This window comes from Dipodomys ordii, unplaced genomic scaffold (assembly GCF_000151885.1).
Source record: "Dipodomys ordii isolate 6190 unplaced genomic scaffold, Dord_2.0 Scaffold73, whole genome shotgun sequence".
NCBI classification, from domain to species: domain Eukaryota; kingdom Metazoa; phylum Chordata; class Mammalia; order Rodentia; family Heteromyidae; genus Dipodomys; species Dipodomys ordii.
In genome coordinates, this window is record NW_012267289.1 from 9,697,165 (window position 1) to 9,719,321 (window position 22,157).

At 36.3% G+C, this 22,157-nt stretch overlaps 1 protein-coding gene across 1 annotated transcript in view; it reads left to right on the forward strand.

The window, feature by feature from the left end:
- The window catches only part of Col8a1 (collagen, type VIII, alpha 1), a 131,937-nt gene that overhangs the window by 62,370 nt on the left and 47,410 nt on the right, over positions 1 to 22,157 (forward strand). The window contains exon 2 of the mRNA XM_013024185.1: positions 18,274 to 18,393. The gene's annotated coding sequence lies outside the window, so the exon portion shown is untranslated. The remainder of the gene's footprint in view (positions 1 to 18,273; positions 18,394 to 22,157) is intronic.

Here is a 22,157-nt window from a genome sequence, read left to right on the forward strand (position 1 = left end):
CAGTCACCAATGTCTCTTTCTCTTTACTCCACCCACAAGAGAAGTGACGCAGGAGGAAGAGCAGGCTGTGACAGAGTGAAATGCGCAGTGCAAATAACAGAAACTGTCTCTACTATCTCCATCCCCACCAAGCACCAACAAAAGAATTTGTTTCAGAAAATAATAAAGTTGTGTTTATTTTAAGGAATACCAGTTATGTCTGAATAAAAGGGACATTGTTAGGCTAAGTTTCCAGTGTCCCATAAACAAAATTCCAAATAACACTGAATGAGCTGAAGCTGAGGAAATTCAGGCATAAAGGAAGAGATTTCCACTGACCTATCACAAGATTTCTTCACTGATCAGCCACTGTCAGGAGAAACAGCCAGTCTGTTGACTTTTAAAACTAATCTTTGTACCATGCTCAAGAATGGTAACATTTGCACCAGCCATAGACATGATTATCATTAGAACTAATTTTCCTATTTTATAGGTGAGAGAATAGGATTAGAGATATTGTGACCAATCTATCTTCCCAAAAATGGTTAGACAGGAAGCTTGGTTAATGTTTAAAACTCAGTTAACATTAGTACAGAACTTAGGTTTCATGTACTATTAAGAACCTGGACATTTCTACTCTGAAGTCATCATTTTGTGATGAACTTGGCAAATGTGAAGTCCACAAAAAAGTATTATATTTTCTTGATGTAATTGTTAGTAAACTCCAAGGCATCAACTATAGGAGAAGCTCACCATTTTAGTTTTCTGTAGTACCAAAAGGAAGCTCTGTCCTGAAATTATATACGGTTGAGGGGAAGAATGTCCTGAGAAACTTTTGACTATCCTAGGACACTTGCTGTGATAATTCCAAAACTATGTTCTAGAATTTTCATTTCTAATTTTCACTTCTTTCTCTGGTTTAGAGGTAAGGAGACAAGTTAAAAGTCTTCTAACTTCAACAAATAACAAATAAGAGGAAGAAAAGGTAAAAAAAAACTGATGTGGTAGTAGTTATTCCATGTTGTATGTAAAAAAAAAAAAAGGATTGAACTATGGTCTGAAAATGTGGGAAAAGTGAATCACTTTAATAGAAACACGTGTCACACTCACCATATGATTGATTGTTTTGTTTTCAGCCTTCTGAAAACACTTTCTCTTTTCTCTCAAGGCTCTTTTTACCATCTTTTTTTTAACCTCCTGGGATTCTTTGCACATCTGCAAAACCAATGTCAGTTCCAGGTTCCTATTCTAGTGTTGAACCAATCTGGCTTCCAGCCTTGAAAAGGAAGCCAATACTCACCAGACAAACAAATGGGGGTGATCTAATACCTGGGGGACCCTGACTGATAAGTGGCAAAGTATTTCAGGCCTGTCTGGTTCTCAGACCACTGACAGATGAAACTGTTTCAGAATTCAGTAGCAAATTGATGGGGTCAGTATCAAACAGGTAAATTTAACTTTCAGGCTAGAGGGAAAGCATATGACATGGCAAAAATTACAGAATCAAACGAATAAGATTCTTTTCAACTAAAGTTTTCTGTTATCAAAGTGGGGATAATATTTTCTACTTTTCTACATAAAGATAATTTGTATCTTCAAACCAAGGCTGATTTTTTAAAGCATTTTAATGCTGTCAATAAACAGAAGTAATGCACCCAGTTTGTGACTTTCTTTCCACTAATAAAAATGCTTGAGTCGTTCAGGGTTTTGTTGACCTCTATTAAATTCAGGTAAGCTTGGAAGGGAACAAAATAGAAAACCTGTACTCTTTGGAAAGGAATAAAGTCACACTCTGGAATGAAAAGTTTTAAAAGGTAAGGGGAGATGGCATTTAGGACCATTTAGGGAAGAAACCAGAATCCTATCTTATTAACCTCACTAAAACTCTGACGAAAAACTGCGTTGTTTGTGATTGACAATTCAGGTGGTTCTTTCTTTGAGGGGGAAAAAAAAAAAAAAAAACAGTTTCCAAACAATTCCTGGAAACCCTACCTCTCAAAGAAGATGGCATTTTTGTGAATTGGGATAAAGGCATCAAGCAACATATGGAGTACATTTCCCTGTTGAACACTGATTTATTTAAAATTGAGGGGAAAAAGCGCTTGGCAAGGTCCACTGGCCAAGCCAATGGCAAAAGTCATTTCAGTTTATCCTGATTCCTTTCCATGATCCACCTCCGAGGCTGCCGGACATCCGGGCCCATGATTTATAAGGCCTAAACTGAATAGCAAATAGCTAAAGATGCCCAACCAATAGTACTTTCTCTTGGCATATGAAATACAGCACTGCCTTTTGGCCCCATATCTGAAGAGATGATATAAGGGAACAGATGTAAAGGGTTTCCAAAAACAAGGTGAATTTCAAAGAGCCTCCCAGAGTTTGGTATGTGAGGGATTACTTAAAGATCACACTGAAGAAATGACGCCTGGAACCTTTCCCAGAGGACTCCTTTCTTTTGGCTGCCCAGGGCTGCCCTGGTGTTAGGACTTCAGCTCCCACATCTCTGGAAACCCCTGAGACCCAGGCAAATGGAGACAGCTGATCACTCTAAAAGGAGACTGTGAATCTCTTTGTAGCTCAAATGGAGAGAAAAAAAAAGTCCTATCCAAAACTAAGAGCAGCTTGTACACCCTTGATCAAAGCACAAAATAGTCATAAAAACCCAATCACGAGGAGCTCATTCATGGAGCCCTTGTTTGAAGTCAGGGCTCTGCCAGTGGGTTTCAAAGTCTTATCTCAGTTAATTCTGATTCCATTCCAGAGAGTGAGTTTGTTTGTTTTTTACTGTGTTCATTTTAGAGATGGAGAGACTGAGAAACAGGAAAGTTCAAGGTACTTGTCCAACTCCACACAAATAGTACAGATAGAATGAGTCTCATGAAGTAAATTGAACTTTCCCCTTCCACCTTCTGCCAGTTCAAGACTTCTCATACCTCATATGCCGTTTAAGTTTGCGTCTGTAATTAGAATTAGACATATTTCTCCTCTTTTTTGCTACCTCAAGAACTTGCTAGATGCCAGATGCTCCCTTAAGAACTAAGGAAGAACGAAACCAGTAAAGCTAATGCTTGTTAAATAGCAATTGGTTTAGCACCTCCTAAAACAGAGTCCACAAGCTTCTACGGAATAAAGTTATAAAGTCTCACAGCAAGGTTACTTGAAACCAGCATTGGTGAGCCCTGCAGTGCCATCTCTCTAAAGCATTCTTTCAGGTGGTGATCCAGGGCACCAGGAACTAAGTACCCTGCCAGACAGCTGCCATGAGCTCTGTTTAATCCTTCTCTTGAGGAGCAGTGGTATTATTTGAATAAAGTTGCCTCTGTAATTGCTTGGCTTACCTTGTAAGAGCATTACAGGCTCTGAGAATGGATTTATGAAGACAATAGAAGTTAACAGTGTTCTATTGATTATGTAGTTCCACAAAAAAACGAGACAATTTACCCCAGACTGGACACTGGGGTTTCTCTTATCAGGGAAAACTGTTTTTCTTAATCTGGTGTCTTTAGGAAAAACACAATGCTGGAAACTTGTGGCTCTGAAGAGAAGGGAGGAGAAAAAGGCCAACTGGATATATCCAGGTTAACACTTTAATTTGAGGCAAATGGAAAATCTATCCAACAGGGAGTTTAACTGTAGATACACTTGGATGACAAATTCAGATGTTCACATTTTAAACTAGAGCCTCTGTCATATTTCTCCCTGGACATGTCTAAGAGCATCTGCATTCATGATTAGTAGGCCAGAGACCACCACCACACTATTGTGGCTATAATGCAAATAGATCTATCTTTTTCTGTATCCACACCATCTGTTTTTGACTTTGTGCTCTACTGGACTTCCTAAAAGCTGACCCATGTCAATGTCACCGCCATGGTATTACATTCTATTTCCCTAAGGGTGGCCTCCCCTGTGAAAGTAAAGCACAAGTATTTGGAGCAGCTGACAAAAAGGAAGCCGTTTCTAAAGCTCATTCCATAACATTCCTAGTGCTTAAGGTAACAAGGGACACATGTCACTTTCAACTTAGGGGTTTTTGCTCCCGAAAATTTCAATAGAATTAATAATGATATGGAACCTGTCTAGAAAACTGTGTTTTCTGCTATTAAATTTTAAAGACACTCTGCATCCTTAAGGCCACCTGTGAACATCACCCTTTATGTTTATTAGCAACAACCTAGGGATCTGTTTCTGTTTATCTGTCCATTATGCATCCATCCACCCATACTTCATTCATTTACCAAACACATGAGCCATGACTTCAGGCTCCAGAGTACAGCTGAAGAAAAGGACAAAAGTTCTTTCTCTAAAATGGCTGTCATTGCTATGGTAAAATAGAACATAAAAAAGAAAACAACTAAATATCCCCAGATATCAAAAAGAATCAGTAAAATGAGGCTGTAGCCCATGGCAGAGAGGGAGGCAGTAGCTACTTCACATAGGTCAACCCCTCGAAAGAAACAACAGTTTTTCTGAAACTAGAATAAGTTAAATTTTGGAAAAAATAATGTTTTGGGTTAAAGGAATTGCAAATCCAAATCTCTTAGAGATAGCAATAGCATGATAGGTTTCAAGAACAGCAAAAAGGTCATTATGGTTGGTTTTCTTTTTAAATTTAAAAGCAACAAGCACATTATACGTCAAGGTTGGAGATTCATATCAGAATTTGCTGGCTAAGGAGAATTTGCTTTATTTTTCACAAAGCCATAGAAGGACTTGAGATGAGATGAGTGGTAAGTGGTATGATTTGGCTCATAATTTTAATGAATCCTCCATGGCTACTGTTGGAGAGTGAGAATAGGGTACACAAGACTAAAACAAAGAACATTTAAGAAACTTTACAGTAAACAAATGACAAATGATAGAGGCTTGAACTAGTAGCAGAGTCAGTGACCTGTGAATATATTAGTGATGCATTTTAAAAAATAGAAATGACAGATTAATGTGAATGCTAAGGAATAAGAAATGAGAAAAAAAGAGGAGAACCTAGAATATTTATATTATATAGGTAGCAATGTCATTCTGAGACTGGCTCCTAGTGAATGATCCTAACACAAATGGGTAGAATGAGTAATTGTTTTCCAATTTACTGAAGATTTTCTTGAGATTCAAGAGGTTATTTTGGTTTCCAGAATTTGTATCTACAAGCAGTAACTGTGTCTGCATGTATCTCAGGACAAGCAAAACTTTGTTAGATCCAGAGCAACATGAACTATCAGCAATGAGAAAATAATTCTCCCTGGAATCTGAGGAAATGAGACAATAAGCAAAGGCATGCCTTTTAATCTTAAAGTCCTTCCATTCAAAGGAGTCATTTGTTTGAATCACTAGCAAGGAGGAATGCTAAAAATGGGGTTGAGTTGGGAACCTGAAATGCTTAGTCCTCTAAACCAATCTTTAAGACTAGTGGATTCCTGGAGATTTCATCTCTAAACAGTCCATGGCATTTCCATACTTTATGGAGTCTACAAGAAAATTATAAGGTCTTATGCATTCATCGTGGGACACTTCTCAGGTTATCATTACCTAAGTCATTTTAAGTTATATTGGTACAACTCTTAGAATCCTAAGGTTGGCCAATATGCAATCAGCAAACTGCTTGCTATGTCATACCTACTGCAATCTAAATTAAACCCTGGTGTGCCACATCCCAGTTTACTGGACTCTATCATACAATTGACAAATATAGAAGTAACCTGGTATAAAGGAACGTAATAGCTCTTATAGTAGATATATTAACTACAATTGATCAGTCCCTGAACATAGGCAAAAGATTTCTCTGAACATTCTAATTCTTACATCAGTGAAGAGAGGATGAGTTTATCTGAATTCCTACAGCCCCTGAAAGCTTATCTATCAGTGCAGTGTCTTAAACAAGATTCCAGGAATTACCCTGGAAAAAATTACTTTTAAGACATATCTTCTGTCAGAATGATTAGAACCAAAATCAAAGCCATTGACTCCCTGAAGATAATACATAGACTCAGTTATTAATATTGACAATGGTATTTTATAGGTGGGTTTTAATCCTCTACAAAAAAATAAACTTTATTAAGTCATTCAGCACCCTTTTGTCACAGTGCTGAACAAAGTAGAAACCCAGACAGGAAATGCGACAGGGGGCCCTCTTATAATCCAATACTGTCACCTACACTCCCACCAGAAGACCTAGTGATAGCATGGCCACAGTTGTAGTCAGTCCCCAGCATTTTTTGTATGACATTTGAACTTAGGAAGTAACATATTTTTCTAACCCTTTGGTGCTGAAGGATTGACCTTAAAGCTTGCTGTTTGCTCCATTTTTATCTCAGTCCTCATGACTGCAAATGCTATTATTAGTCATAAGATTGTTCAATCCCTTAGAAATTCTGGCCTAAATGTAAGATAGAATTCAAAAATCCTATTTCTAAGGTGTCTGACCCTTCAGCAATTGCTTCAAATTTTCCTACTTTTATATGAAACAAGACATATGCAAAATGACAACAATAGTGTACCCTCAAATCTGTCACATGCAAGAAAGACATTTCCTAGAGGAAGTAAACCCTAGAATTGAATTTCAGTTCCAAGAGACCTTAGGAAGGCCATTAAAGCTCTATTCGTTGTTGTATGCACAAAGGGAGATAGTATTTATGGGGAGGCTTTATGATAAATTGTATATAAATTACATATAAAACTCCTGGCACAAAATAAACATTCAGTAAGAAGAAAGTACTATTCAATATTATCATCTCTCTAATTATATAAAGGTAGAAACTAACAATATTATGTTTTCACCTCCATCTATGCCAGGTGAAAGTGTTTTTTAGCCTTAAATCCTTTTTTTTTTTTGGGGGGGGGGGGCGGGGAGGTCCGGCCGGGGGCCTGAACCCTGGGCCTGGGCACTGTTCCTCAGCTCTTCAGCTCAAGGCTAGCGCTCTACCACTTGAGCCACAGCGCCACTTCTGGCTTTTTTTTCTGCTTATGTGGTGCTGAGGAATCGAATCCAGGGCCTGATGCATGCAAGGCAAGCACTCTACCACTGAGCCACCTTCCCAGCCCTAGCCTTAAATCTTTAATCTGATGATATCACTCTTATGAAAAAGCACAAAACATCCAATAAACCACTTAAAATGATCCATTTAAGAGAAACCTAGAACATTAGTTGGGTTTACCCTTAAAACCCACTCTAGGTCATTAAATCATAAAAGATCACATAGGTGCAAAAATACAAATAGAATCATCATCACAAAATTTTAGTACTTAAGTGCTTAGAAACCAAATGATTGAATCTTAGCATTATCAGGATAAATAGTAAAGCACAATAAATTAAGTAATTTTTTTTTTGGTCAGTCATGGAGCTTTAACTCTGAGCCTCAGTGCTGTCCCTCAGCTCTTCAGCTCAAGACAAGCGCTCTACCACTTAATCCACAGCACCACTTCCAGTTTTCTGGTGGTTTATTGGAGATAAGAGTCTCACGGTTTTTCCTGCCCAGCTAGCTTTGAACCACGATCCTCAGATCTCAGCCTCCTTAGTAGCTAGGATTACAGGTGTGAGCCACCAGTGCCCAGCTAAGTAATTTTTAAGATCATGCAATTTAATAATTTACAATCATTAAAAGCCTTGGCATTACTATTCTATTAGCTTCTCCCATGTCACTGGATTCTCAGAATTGAATCCTTGCTTGACTAAATCAATTTTGATATTCATTTGCATACTGACACAATTGCTAAGGCACTTTGTTAGAATGATAATCATTGATTACTTTTACTTTCTGTCCTATCTTTGTGACATTAGTCTATAAGACTGAAATTATTCTAAAGCTTATGAATCCACTTCCTTTAGGTAAACAATCCTTAGTAGGAATGGATCCAATTAGAGCTGTTGTATCACAGAATTTCTTAAAATTTCTCATTTGTAGCTTCACAATACCACATTATAAACACACAGATATTTCTTTGCCATGATTTTAGCAAAGAAGGCAAGTTAACTCCCTGTATATGGCTGACTCCATTTCAGAATGAGGATTATTTTCTAATACTAAGTGATAGGCAGATGATTCGCAAGGGAGGAAGTAAGTTGCAATAGAACAACAGCAACAAAAAATCCAGATTCTTAGAGGTTTTCCAGTTACCGTGTTCTTGATGCCTATTAGAATTCATTCTTTTACCATGGATCCTTTCCTATATAGGCTCACCATTAGCTGGAATAATCCTTTCTTAAAATTCAAAGAGATGACATTATGTAAGGATTATAATGTTATATTGCCTTCAGTAGAAGGTTTAAAGGGAGTTGTTACCGTATTGTATCGTATGTTATTGTAAGATAACATAAATTGAAACCTGTGTTGATGAACCTACAGGTAAACAGTCTTCCCTACCACTCAGCCATTTGTAAATCAGTTCATGATAACAAAATGAACTGCTTAGTTGTTCCTGTGTAAAGAAATAAAAACTAGCTATGTGTCCAAAACCTAGAATTATCGCCAAGAAAAAGCAATTTTCATGTTTGGAATCAAAAATGAGGGAAAAATAATTAGATTGAGAACTCTAAGCGATAACACAACATTTTTGAACCTCAAAGCAAATGGGAAGACCCCTTAAGGGACTTGCTAATCCCTCCTTTCCTCTCTCTGCATTCTGAGTGATTTCTGGATGTAAAGAATGAAAGGAGAAGACAGGAGACTAGACAGAAGAGAGCTAGTGAACTGAAACAAATAAAAGAATATGAAAAATGAAAGGAGTGGCAAAGAGCATTCTCCAAGCCATCCAGAACACAGGAGTCACACCAAAGATCGCAAGTTTGCCATTCCCCTGGCTCACCACTAACTCCAAACCAGATGGCTGCCAGATGGCACCATGCCAGTGTTACTCATGGACAAGTGATGTGAGCTATGCGGCATGAGACAGAACAAAAGTATTAAGAGAAACATTTAAAACGTCAACAGACTGTTCAGCAGACCAATGAGTCATCCAGTGAGTTCACAGCCCTTGTTTTGTGCTCAGGTAGCATAGAAACCGGAAGGAACCAAGCTGAGGGAAGGGAAAAGAGAGGGACATGGCAATGACTGGAAGAGAACAAAGGAAATGGCTTAAAACCAAAGTAGATTGGTTGTTAACCACCTTGTGATCAAGTTAAAATAAATATTCATTCCATTTTGTCATCTGGAGTATCAAATTCAGAAATCCCTGGTTTAAATGGCTACTAGGCTTGATGAAATACATATTTGAGCCAAAGGGAAAAAAATTTTAAGGTGTATCTACAACAGAGAAGGCAAGGGAAAATCAGGATGATGGCAGAAAAAGTCAAAAATAAAATACTAAAGAAAATCCACCTGTATTATCAAACCCCTGAGAATATTGCACTGGGTTTTGTTGGTTGTTTTTTTTTATGATGTAAGTGATATGGTTAGCCTGACTGTGCCCTTTGAGGCTTAATTTGAAGTGCAGCAAAAGTTTAAAGGAAACGAGTAAAAAATTGACAATAGATCATATGGGAAAAAAGTCTACCTCCAAAGTACTGTGACCATAAACCACTTTCAAATCTTGCTTTTGAACATTATTTTAATAACATATTTAATTGCACAGTATTTAAGTTTAGGGGACAAAGGAATTATATTTTAAAAGTAACTTTTGTGTATCATATTTTCAATTTGTCTTAGTTTAGTATATGTCTAGAAGATCCTGGAGCATAAAAGGCAGGAAGCATATCATAAAGAGACAGAATTACAATGTCCCTCTCAGTCTCCTAAAATGTTATTTAATCAAAATAAAATAGTTGTTTCCTATATGATACCCTGAAAAAGCATTCAGATCTTTTTAACTAAAAGTGATTTGGCATATGAAGAAACTAATTGAGCTGTAAACATAGGTGATACATAGGTATCACATAACTTAAGAGGAATTATTTTAAAATATGTAAATAATAGAAAAATTAAAAATAACTTTTAGAGGCTCTGATGTTTGAGAAACTACTGACATTAACCATTGTGGGTAAAACAAATGGTAGTTAAGGGAAACTAGCTTCTTGTTTGGCCCAAACAAATATTGAGAACATATATTCATCTTGGGAACTAGTGATGAACACCAAATTAAAATTATTTAGTCCATCTCTTCACTGTATTGGTGTGAACAAACTTTTTTTCTATAATGCTAGCTAGATGTAAATTGTAAAGTGGCCATTCATATCTTGGGACTATTACCTCACCCATTTCCAGGGAAACATAAAGTATAACTGACAATGTTCTTTTAGATCTTTATGAAGCAGACAAAAAAATCTGCCTCGAATGGACACAGAACATTGTCATGTCAATACCTGTAAATTGAAATAAATTAATAAAACACAATTTTAAGGGATCTATACTACTTGAGGACAAAGTCAGAAGCCAAGTGAGAAAAAAAAAAGATTATAAATAGATGCCATGTGAAATAGAAGTCATGTGTGTCCATGGACGAAGCAAGAGCTGTGTGTTCACAGCTGTATTTAGAGAAATGGCTATTTGGGGGTAGCAGTCTTCTGTCTAATGAGGAACGAAGAAGAGGAAATGAATTTAAATTACAACCAAAGGAATTTAAGTTCGATGGAAAGATCTTATTGCAGTAAAGGTTTTATAAACTCTGGAAAAGATTTCTGAGGAGGTTTTCAAATTCTCTATCTGGATATATTTAAAAGAATAAAGATACCTATCAGCCTGGGGTGGCCAAGGAAGAGAACTGCTTGGAATTTGCTTCCAGCTGAATTCTGTGAGTCCAGATTCATTTCTGACAGTGTTCAGGATGTCAGACAGTGAATGCTAGACAGTGGCAGGCAACATTGACTCTTTAAAAAAAAACTCACCCAAAGTAATGATTTCCTTGGAAAATCAATTGGCATTTTGCTAGTTGGTTATAAGTGGAATGTACAATTATAATCCATTCTGGTTTTTATTTTCTTTTTAGCCTGGTTTCCAGTGGGAAGAAGGCTTCAGAAATCTCTTTGGCAGACTGTACTCTGCTTAATACATTTTCATTTTCCTTCTCCAGGCTGGTTACAACCAAATCTCTTAGGGGGTAAAAAGAGAGACTTAAATGGTAGTACACGGGCCCTCAGATTCGTTAGCTAGGGAGAACACACCCTCTCCCTTTGCTTCCAAGTCTTTTCTTCTTTTGTTTATTGAAAGTAACTGGATGGCTTCTTCTCCCCTTCACCCTCCCATCCTGTACCTTCACATGGACTCCAGCAAGTTCTGTGACCTGCAAAATTCCCCCTTAGTTCCAACATACAAACAGCAGCACGCAGTAACAGTTTGTACCAAAATCCTCTAATTTGTTGTACTTCTCTGTTTACACAGCTGTGCATCTGTTTGCCCCATTGTTTTCACTGCCCCAAGTGTATGGTTTTTATTGTGAGATCCTAGAGGAAAGGTATGGGGTCTGTTTCTCTCTGTACAGCACTACTGTGGGCATGGAAGGCCGGCACTGTGTGGCTGCTTGACAGCTGTGGTTCCTGGAACCATTGGATGTTCTAATAAACAATGACTGTGGATTAACCAAAGCTGTAGAGAGTAGACTCCCTTTGTAGACGCTGTGTCATCCCTGGCCTTCCTAGAACACAACAGAGCCATAGTTACTGTTAGGAAATTGAGCCATGAAGGTATTAGAATACAGAAAGAGCAGAAAGCAAACCCAACAGACAAGATCAACTTCAATGGAAGGTTGAAGAGGGATACCACGGTGACCTGAGGAGAGTCAGAAGACAAGAGCCGTTATGGAAGGCAGGGGTAGAGGGACTTAAGTTAGGATAATGGTTGGGAGCAGGGCCCCAGGTAGCTAGAGGGTTCATTCCTCCAAGTTTATGGTTCACTTGGGGCTCTAGAAAACTATTGTTTGAGCAAGTCCCCTGCCCCATCTGCTTGGTGCAATCCATGTGCCTAATGACCTAGGGGTGGGAGGTGGAAAGCGGACTTTGGCATTTAGATGAAGAGTCTGGGCTGCAGACCCAGGCTGCATAATTTCAGGAAAATCCCCTGGAGGGAACCTAACTTAGTCAGTGGGCCAAGCCATGGGAGCAATATTGAGTGAGGAGAACAAAGCAGATTCCCATCCATTACTCTTACTAATCATCAGGGTCCAATCAGAAACCAGAAAAGCTAATAAACCAGGGCCTGAAATGCACAGAAAACAAGGTTGCATGTATTTAGATGTTTGCTGGCCTCCACCACCCTCCTGCTCTTGGAGTTAAACCCAATCTTGCTGAGGTGCTCAGTTCCAAGCATAGACAGTCAAACCCATTGCCATAAATGAGTGTTGTGTCTCAGGCACTCTTCAGAAGCCTTTTTATCTTGGTTGTCTTATTTATGCTTTATTCTGTGGTGAAAAGAAGCCAGAAAGCCAGCCTCACATTTCTTTCTTTTCCCTAATCTATTCAGAAACACCCTCCAACCTTCTTTTGTATCAGTCTTCCTCACTAACCCAAGATAAACCAATCCATATTTCTTTTTCTTTAAGTAGTTGTACAAATGAATTGCCATTTGACAAAGCAGTTTATAAATGCAGCACATCTTGATCAGTGTCACCCCTTCATCGTTCTCACTCATCTCTCCCAATAGCGCTTCCTCCCTCAATTTTTTTAATTTTGTAGGCTATGTATTGACTTGTATAACTGCATTGCCTCTTCCACATTTCTTGTTGCTTCCAAAATTCCCAATGCTTCTTCATCCCTAAGGATCTTCAAAGTCAGATTTTCAAAGGATAAAGTGACAGATAAGTATCTTTGCCTCAGGGAAAGCACAAGAAATGACATTTCATTTAATTCAATAAATGTTTTCTAGACACCAGTTATGAATCACTCACTTATTTGGTGGGGAAAGAAAAGCAGACAAAACATAGACACTATGTTTAGAATGTGTGTGTAAGTGCATGAGTGTATGTATACATATATATATGTATGTATGTGTGTGTATATATATCTGTGTGTGTATATATATTTATATAGAGAGAGAGAGAGAGAAAAAAAAGAGAGAGAGATTGTGTGTTAATTTGTTGTTGTTGGTCTTGAAACTTGAACTCTGAGACTGGGCACTGTTCTACCACTTTAGCTACAGCTCCACTTCTGGCTATGTTTTGTAGTTTACTAGAGATAAGAGTCTTAGGGACTTTCCTGCCAGGGCTAGCTTCAAAGTGCAATCCTCAGATCTAAGCCTCCTGAATAGGTAGACAGGCATGAGCCAGTCACTGGAGCCCAGCATGAGTTAATATTATTAAGTGATCTTACATACATGGTTTCTTTTTTATATAATTGTGGTGAGAATTATATTATTTGCATTTGAAGTGCATTTAGTAGCACAAAGTCTGGTACCTGAAGCATCATCAGTAAACAATTAGTCTTCACTGCTGAGGTAGGGCTTAATTTACAGCATTTGACTGGATTATCAGCAATACAGTATAGTTTGTGGTGGAAGGGAGAGCATTATCACCATTATCTGAACCTGTCTTATGGATCTTGAAAACAATATCTCCTTACCAAAAGTGAAACCCAACTACAATTTGATGTCCAAGAACTCAAGTTACTTTACCTAAGTCTATCCATTTCTAAACGTCAACTGTCCGATAGAAACCTTTGTCCAATTTAATAACATTGTTCATCAGTGAGCATTTGTCATGTTCCAGATTATTTCCCTGTATCAGTAATATAAAATACAATGTCCCTTGCAAATCTTGAAACTGAACGCTAGAGTAAGATCCAGAGGATGAGGCCTTTTGTTTGCAAATTCCTGATTTCCCAACTTTCTCCCTCAATGTTGTGCAAAAGAGAGGACTTTTCCATCTCACTGGCTTTTATTTATTCATTGTACAGTTAGAAGGATTGAGACAGGATAGATAGCACAACTAGCAAGGACACTAGCCTTATGGATATGTTTAACAAATGGGTATTTCCTCTTCTTTCAGACCTATAAGAATACAATCACCTTACTTTGTGGAAGAAACTTAGCATAGAATATAGTGAGTCAAAAATATACATATATATATAATATATATATTTATGAATCTATGTGTTACAGGACACTATATACTTCCTGAAATATCTAAAATAGCAGTTTAGAAAAGCAGTTTAGTTTTTTTATGGGTTTTATAGAAATAGATCTTATTCCTGTAGAATCTTGTGACCCACCCATGAGTTTCCTGAGTTCCAGAGTGAACCATACCAATGGTAACAGTTTAATACTCATTAGCCCAATGCAGTAATGAACACCTCTCATCATAGATGCTTGTATTAAGCCAGTCCCCCAAAATAAAACCATTTTCAACACATTCAAAGCTAAAAAGGAAGCCTTTTTACTAAGACTTGTTCCTTATCCAGTAAATAATTCCATGTTTAGCAGCAACAAAAATATTGACGGAAAATAAACATTCTTTATTTCAAAGCAAGAATCCTGTTGAGTGGTGATACAGCTTTTAAAATATCTGATTTGACAAGGGATCTCTCATCACACTCCTGAAGAAAAAGTATTTATACTGTTGTGATTTGTTTATGAGTTTTCTTTTTCACAACTGAAGCCAGGTACTTAACTCTAATCAGAACCATCAAAGCCTTTTTAAATGCCCATGGAGTTTATCATTTCTGACTTTTTCAAAATAATCTCAATGTTTCTTTTTCCCTGCTAAGTCTGCATTTCAGAAGTACAAAAGTATATTTATAAGGAGTCTAGCAAGTATTTACAGAATACCTACCATGTGGTAGGCCTGATTCTGGTCTCAAGGGTGTTTAGTACATGAAACAAGCAAATTTCTTGCTCTCAAACAGGAATTTGAGAACGAAGAGTTAGTATTGAGGCAGACTAAATGTAAGATGTCTAGATACCATTGGCTCAGATCTATATAATCCTGTCTACTCAGGAGGCTGCAAACTGGAAGATTGTGGCTCCAGGTCAGACTCTGGGCAGAAAAGTTCCCTAGATTCTATCTCTAAAATAACCAGGAAAAAGGAAGGCCATAGGTGTGGCTCAAGTGTTAAAGTGTCAGCTTAGCCAATGTGAGGACCTGAGTTCAAACCCTAGCTCCACCACACATACACACACACACACACACACACACACACACACACACACACACACACACAGAGAGAGAAAGAGAGAGAGAGAGAATGACTAAGGTGTTTAACTACATAAGGAAAACACAACTGCTACTGTAGAATGAAAAGAATAAGATATATGAACATGAATGTCCGATTTTAGAATGATGGTCAAGAAAGGTCTTCAGGAAGTAATGTTCAAGATTGAGGTTTAAATAGTGTTCACCTACTTAGTGTTGGGAAGGAGGATCATGCCAGGTAGAGAAAGTACAAAGGACTAAAAGTGAAGTGAGCACTATGATTTTGTTAAGAAAGCCAGTGTGGCTTTTGTAAAACAAGGAGAAGGAAACAGGCAGCAAAATAGGAATCTCGTGGTGTACAAATTCCAATAAAAGTTTAGATTACTTATGAATGCTAGGAGGCACTATTAGATATAATAGGTGAGGTGTTTAAGCAGATTTACATGATCTGCTGTGAGGAAAGTGAAAGTGGATGTATTTTTAAGTACAATTGGATCCTTCAAAAGACTATAGGCAAGGACGTTAACCCGTTTGTTTTGTTTATTGGTGTGTGCATCTGTGTGTCTGTGTGTGTCTGGGTTTGGGTTTGCATACCAGTCCTGAAGCTTAAACTCAGAGTCAGCAGTGTCCCCTTAAGTTTTATTATACTCTACCACTTTAGCCACAGCTCCACTTTTCATCGTGTGTGTGTGTGTGTGTGTGTGTGTGTGTGTGTGTGATTACTTGGAGATAAGAGTCTCACCAACTTTTCTGCCAGGCCTGGTTTTGAAGCAGATCTCAGCCTCCAGAGTAGCTAAGATTATGGGCATATATCACCAGTACCCAGCTTTGTTTTTTTTTTTGTTTTGTTTTGTTTTCCAAATTTCTAACAGTTGAGTATGGTAGTAATGGAAATAAAAAGGGAGCAAAACTAGAAGTTCCAGCAAGTTTGGAAAATGATATGAATTTAAATATGGGTATCTTCAGACTATAATAGACAAACTTACTAGGAAATGGTTACATCTATTATTTATAATACTAAACTTCATGAAACTATTATACATTATTATTTATAAATGCATACACTCATTTAATCATCACTAAACCTAAGGTAATAGGTACTTAGCCAAATTTTTCTTACATGAAAACTAAAAAGTCTAATAACCTTCCTGAAATTTGATCAATTAGACTTCCAAATATCCAGCAGAAATAAATGAAAAATCCAGGATTCAAAGCTAAGTTTAAATTGGCACCCAGAACCTGGATTGTTATATTCTAGTGTGTTGTGCCTAGGTCAGAATTAACAAATAAAGTATCTTAAAGTTTTCATGCTAAATAATAATAATCTGACAATAATTATAAAATATATTTTAAAAAATAAATATAAATATAATAATAGTCTGTAATATAGAATACGTAAGTTAACAACTATATTGAGTTGAAGAGCTTATGGACAGAGCCCAGAGTTCAGCCCCCACAACCAAAAAAAAAATCTACCTAGCTGTGTATATGTGAAAGCTGTTTAGACAGAAGTAGACTGAATTCTATATATAACACATGTATTATATATAATTTATATCTTCAGTGTTTCTCTCTATTCTGTACATCATTCTCCTCTTCTGTTTTTATGCAAGTAGAAAAAAGGAGGCAGAAAACATTGGAGAAAAATCACTATCTCATATTGTTAGTCCTATGATAGCTGAAAATGTATCTAGTTTCTTTTCAATAATCTCTCTCCAAGACTAAATTTCATGCCTTACACCTAGTAATTCTCCAATAAATATTGATTAAAGAATAACTAAAGAATGATAAGCTAAAATGTATTTTCATCCTGTTTCTAGTATCAAATCAGACTGTGGAGAGCTTCTTTTTCCCTGGAGGTAACAGTGTTTGTGAGCTGCCAGTCTTCTGCAAGGAGTTATGCCACAGATGTAGTGAACTGGAAAAGTCAAGCTCTTGAGTCCACTTACTATTGCTTAACTTTATTACTAGTGATAATCAGATCGTATAGCTTGAAGAGCTTCCATTTATCAATGGCTAACTCAAGCTTCATTCACATCTGATTTTGCAAAAGTTCAAAACATTTCTGGATCCTCTGAGCCTGAACGAATATTGTACAGACTGTCTCTATAGCAAAGCCACATGTCAGAAGCTGGATGATATATTCAGCTCCCATATATAAATATATTCAATAGTCCAGACCCTATGGAAAACACCAAAACAAAATGTCTTTAATATGTCAAAGACAGAGTGAAATTTCTGATATGCAGATTAAGTAGAGATAAATTCCATATGACTTATAAGTCTAGATGATAGAGGCTTTCTAAATTATATTCAACTAGTTAGATTATATCAAAATCCCAAGCAAAACCTAAAAATAAAAAGGCTTTTATTGTTGCCAAACAAAAAAATAAAAGTCAGATCTAATTTGACAAACACTAACAATAAATCCTCACTCAGAATCTTTGTATACAAATTGAATGGAAAATGTATTGTTCAAAATTTGCTTTTCTTAAATAAACCTAACTTCTCTCTTGAACTTTTCGTTTATCATTTCTTAATAAGTTTGCTTCCTCTATAACCGAAAAATTGAATTATTGAAAATTAAACATATAACATATAACCATGGGGAAAATGAAGATAAATTATGCATTATCTATTTGGATAAAGGCCATGTACAAAATATGTGTTAGTCAGGTACTTAGAAGGAGGAAAAATGTTATTTTGGCTCCTCATTTCTGAGGTTTTAATCCATGATCTCTAGGCCCTGCTGCTTTGGACCTATGGCGTTATAGTACATATGGTGGGGGTGAGTGGTGGAAGAGACCTACTCACCTCATGGCAGCCAAAAGCAAAAAAAGGAGAGACCAAGGTCTCAGTGTTCCCTCTGAGGCACTTCTCCAATGACCTAACTTCCTTCCACAAGGCCTCACCTCTTAAAGGCTCTACTACCTCCCAAGGGCACCACAAACTGGCAAACAAGCCTTTAATTCACTGACCTTTGGGAGACATTTCAGATCACAGCTGTAGCAATATATGTGTGAAAATAAATAAATGTATACTTGATGGCATCAAACAAAATCATTGTCTCTAATTAACATACAAGCGATCTCTATTTCCCCTTAATTTTGGTTGTAACAATAGTACTTTTCACGGAATTCTTCATTTATGCCTCTACTATTATGTAGTTTCTCCTGTGATCTAGTGATAGCAGTGTTGCTTCTTATAAGTCTTCCCAGTTAAGTAAAGTTGTCCTCTTCTATTCTACTTCAGAAGCTGTTTTGGAAGTGGAGAAGCATCCCGTGAAGACACAGAAACTAGCCCCAAGGGTACCACAGGAAGGCACAAGAAAGAATACTGGTCCTCAATTCTATAAGCCAGACAAGTATAAATGTAAGTGTGGGAAAGTGATGACAGGACAAGGGGTTGGCTATAAGGGGATCAACAGGTGATGCAACCAATTACTGTCTAGGAACACATGGGCAATTGGCAGGCAGCTGCTTAGCCTGCTTGCAAGTACTAACATCCTCTCATCTATCCTATCTACACTGTTGCAAAGACTTGAGACTGGGGCTAATACCAGGTTTTTAAATCCCTATAGTAAAATACAGAGAGTGATCCCGGCTGATTTTTGAGTCCAAGCATGTTGAAATAGAGTCTTAAAATAATCATTTCCATAGGTACTCAAGTGTTCACCAGATGCTAGCAGCTAGATTTTGCAGAGGAAAATTGCTAACTTAAGCTTCTTTTCATGATTCAGCAGAGGACTTTAAGTAATAAAAGATCTGGAGATTTGTAAAATAAATAATTCCAGTGCAAATGGGAAAATTAAAATAATCTTATCATCTCCCGGACATGTCTATATGTGTTTTTCTACCATTATCATATTTCTCTTAATTGAGCCAATATTTTTTTCCAAGTGATATTTTATAGTTTAAAGTTATGAGCTGTAATGAAGAAATGATTCCTTTCAGATGACTGAAGTGATATGTACTAAATTTTCCTAAAGACAATCTAGGATGTATGAAACAGAGCATGATATAACAAATATGGTTTTATTCACATTTGATATTGAATATATCCACAGTTAAAACTATTAACAGCAGGAGAGAATCTCTTTTATATTTTAATTGATGCCTCAGTACATGTAATAAAAATATAAAGTACGTCATTAACTTTTGAACTTCAATGGAAAACCAAGCCACAACATACCATCCATTTCTAACAAGTAGACATTATCTCATAGTATCCACAGCCATCCTATGCTTATGACCATTGCCTGCTCTTAAGTGTGACTTTTGGAAACCGAGCTCAATATTTCCTACTATATAGTAGTACAATGGCTTTTATGGTCCATTTAATTTTATTTTATAATTGAAAAAAATGAATTGTAAAGATACCTCAGATTGCTACATTCTTGCTGAGTACACCTAATCTAAACAAGCCCAGCATCTCTCCTACAGTTCCTTATCCATGGGCACACCCTGTTGAGAATGAATCCATTCAGAGTTCCTGAAGAAATGCAAATACACTAGTGATTTCATTAGGGTGTTAAACTTTTAATGTAAGTACCACTAATCATTTTGGCTGGATGCCATCAAAGTCATAGTCTCTCCAAATAAAATATTTATAATTCAAAATGATTGTTTTTTAATGTGTACTTATCTAAGTAACGAGTCATAGGACTCAAACTGATTGAAGATTTTGGAGAAAATGATGAAGAGTCCTGACATGGCTTACATTCACAATGTAAGTCTGAATGGGGTCCAGAGAAACATTTTAGTTGTTACCAATGACAGGCTCCATTTCTGGATTCTTGTAACAAAATCTTGTGGCCAAGGGCATTGATGCACTTTCCTAGTAAAAAATATTACCGTAATAATGTTAAACTAAAACATTAAAAAATGTAGAAATTGGTTATTGCAGGGCAAAAGAGAGGAATTTCTTATAAAGTTATAGTGGAAATATAAAATGCACATTTTGTTGAACTTTTTAAAAATTGAGCTCTTTGTTTCGAATCTAAGGTGCAGAAGCAGTAAAATAAAGGTTGCTCAATAAACTATTAATGAAATAGTCAACAGCAGTGACTCAGCAAATGAAAATTAAAATTATGTTTATTTAATATTGTCATTAATTCAGGCAGTCCTACAGCTTAAACATGATAGTTTTATAATGAAAGTAGCTATCTGAAAGTTATTTAAAATAATTTTGATTTTTTTTAAAAAAGACCTTCTTGAGCATATGTATCTTTTTCTGTGAAAATGAACTTGGCTCATGCTAATTTTATATGGCATAAAACTCTAAATATTTTATGTAGTTTTAATTTCTATAAAGATGTTCATTAGGCACAAATGTTGAGGGAGGAAAAGCAAAAATGTAAAAATAAATACCATGATAGAAACACCATTAGGGAAATGGGAACTGATCATAATAGCAAATACTCTAGGTGCTCTCCAAAAGCACAGAATGTAACTATCAAAATTATTTTTGAATAATCTATCATTTCCTTCAGATCATCTCTTTTTTACTTTTCAAAAATATACATTACTGAGATTCATGTCCCATAAGACATTTTGGTAGACAGATTCCATGTGTTCTTCAAGTAAAATTACTTTTATATCTAAATTAAAATTATCATGCATACTTTCAAAGTCTATTAAAAATTTTATCTATGATAATTTAAATTCAATTTGACTATTAAATACCTAAAGTACTTTGCACAAAAAGGACAGTAAATAAAATGTGTTGACCTGTCTTTTCTCTTTCTGTTTAACATTAATATGTTTTTTGGATTCACACTACAGAAATGCTATCTCACACATGTGAACTAATGAGCTACATCTGTAACCAAAAATATCCATGGAAAACCTGCTGAATTGATCCATATCTGCTTTATTAATCAAGCTCACTACATAAGGACTTTCTTGTGGCTGTACTATATTTTGGAGATAGAGTAGAGAAACCACAGTTCAATTTAAAAGTTGTTTGAAACTTTGAAGAACATGGGATTTTATATTATATGACAACCATGAAGTCCAATCCTTGATGGCTATAATTCTGAGTATGTAACTGTATAAATATCCTTATGTATAATTTTACTGTAGAACATTATGGCAGTGGCCAAAAAGATCATAACTATTCAATATGGAATTTACTTCTTAATGCCACTCTCTTATTTCCTCCATTTTTAAAAAATAAAAGGACTCTTTAAATGTTAAAAAAAATAGACTAGTTAGGTAGCCTTTAGTTTTTACAGATGGCTGAAAATCAGAAGCCCCCAAATTTATCCTTGATTCTCCTACCAATTTGGAATGTGGCCTTGGGCAAGTCATAAGAGCAAATCTACAATAAAAGAAGTAATAATGCCTTACATGTGTATAGTGCTTCATGATCTAACAGAGAATTTTCACATATAATATCTTATTTAATCTTACCCCAGCCTACTGAGTATGGTAGTTATTAAAATTTACCATTACAGAAAATAGGAATTTAAGACTCAAAGAAACTAAATCAGTTTTGGTAGTCATATTAAATGTCAAAGCCAGGAAACAGACACAGTATCTAAGATTTCAGACTAGTCTTTATCTTTCCTCTACAGCATATTACTGATGTCTGTTGAAAAGTAGGATCAACTAGCACAGCATTCACTGTCCAACCTGACATTCTCTAGACACATGTAATTATTAAGCACTTGAAATATGGTCAGTATCTATTGAAATGTACTGTAAGTATAAGATGCATGCCAAATCTCTAAGATATGGAATGAAAACAAGAATGTAAGATAGCTTTTGTGTTGATTACCTGTTACTATAACCTCAAAATCCTGAGATAAATAAAGTTAATTTATGTATTAATAAATACAGTACAACAAAATTAATTTTATCTATCCCTTTTTAATCTTTTCAAATGGCTACTAGAAACCATAAAGTTAAGTACAGGATAATGCTTGGCTAGAAAATCCCATTGCTCAAGGCCCACAGTACTGATTCACATTACTGGGCTTCTTTATGCACCTATCTTGATGTGATTGATAGAATTTCCTAAGATACTATCTGAGTGTAATGTAGATTAACATCAGTGATTTGGCCATTCTCATGCATCTTCCATGTGTAGGGAAAAAGCCAGGCTGTATTATTTAATGGCTCATGGCTCATACT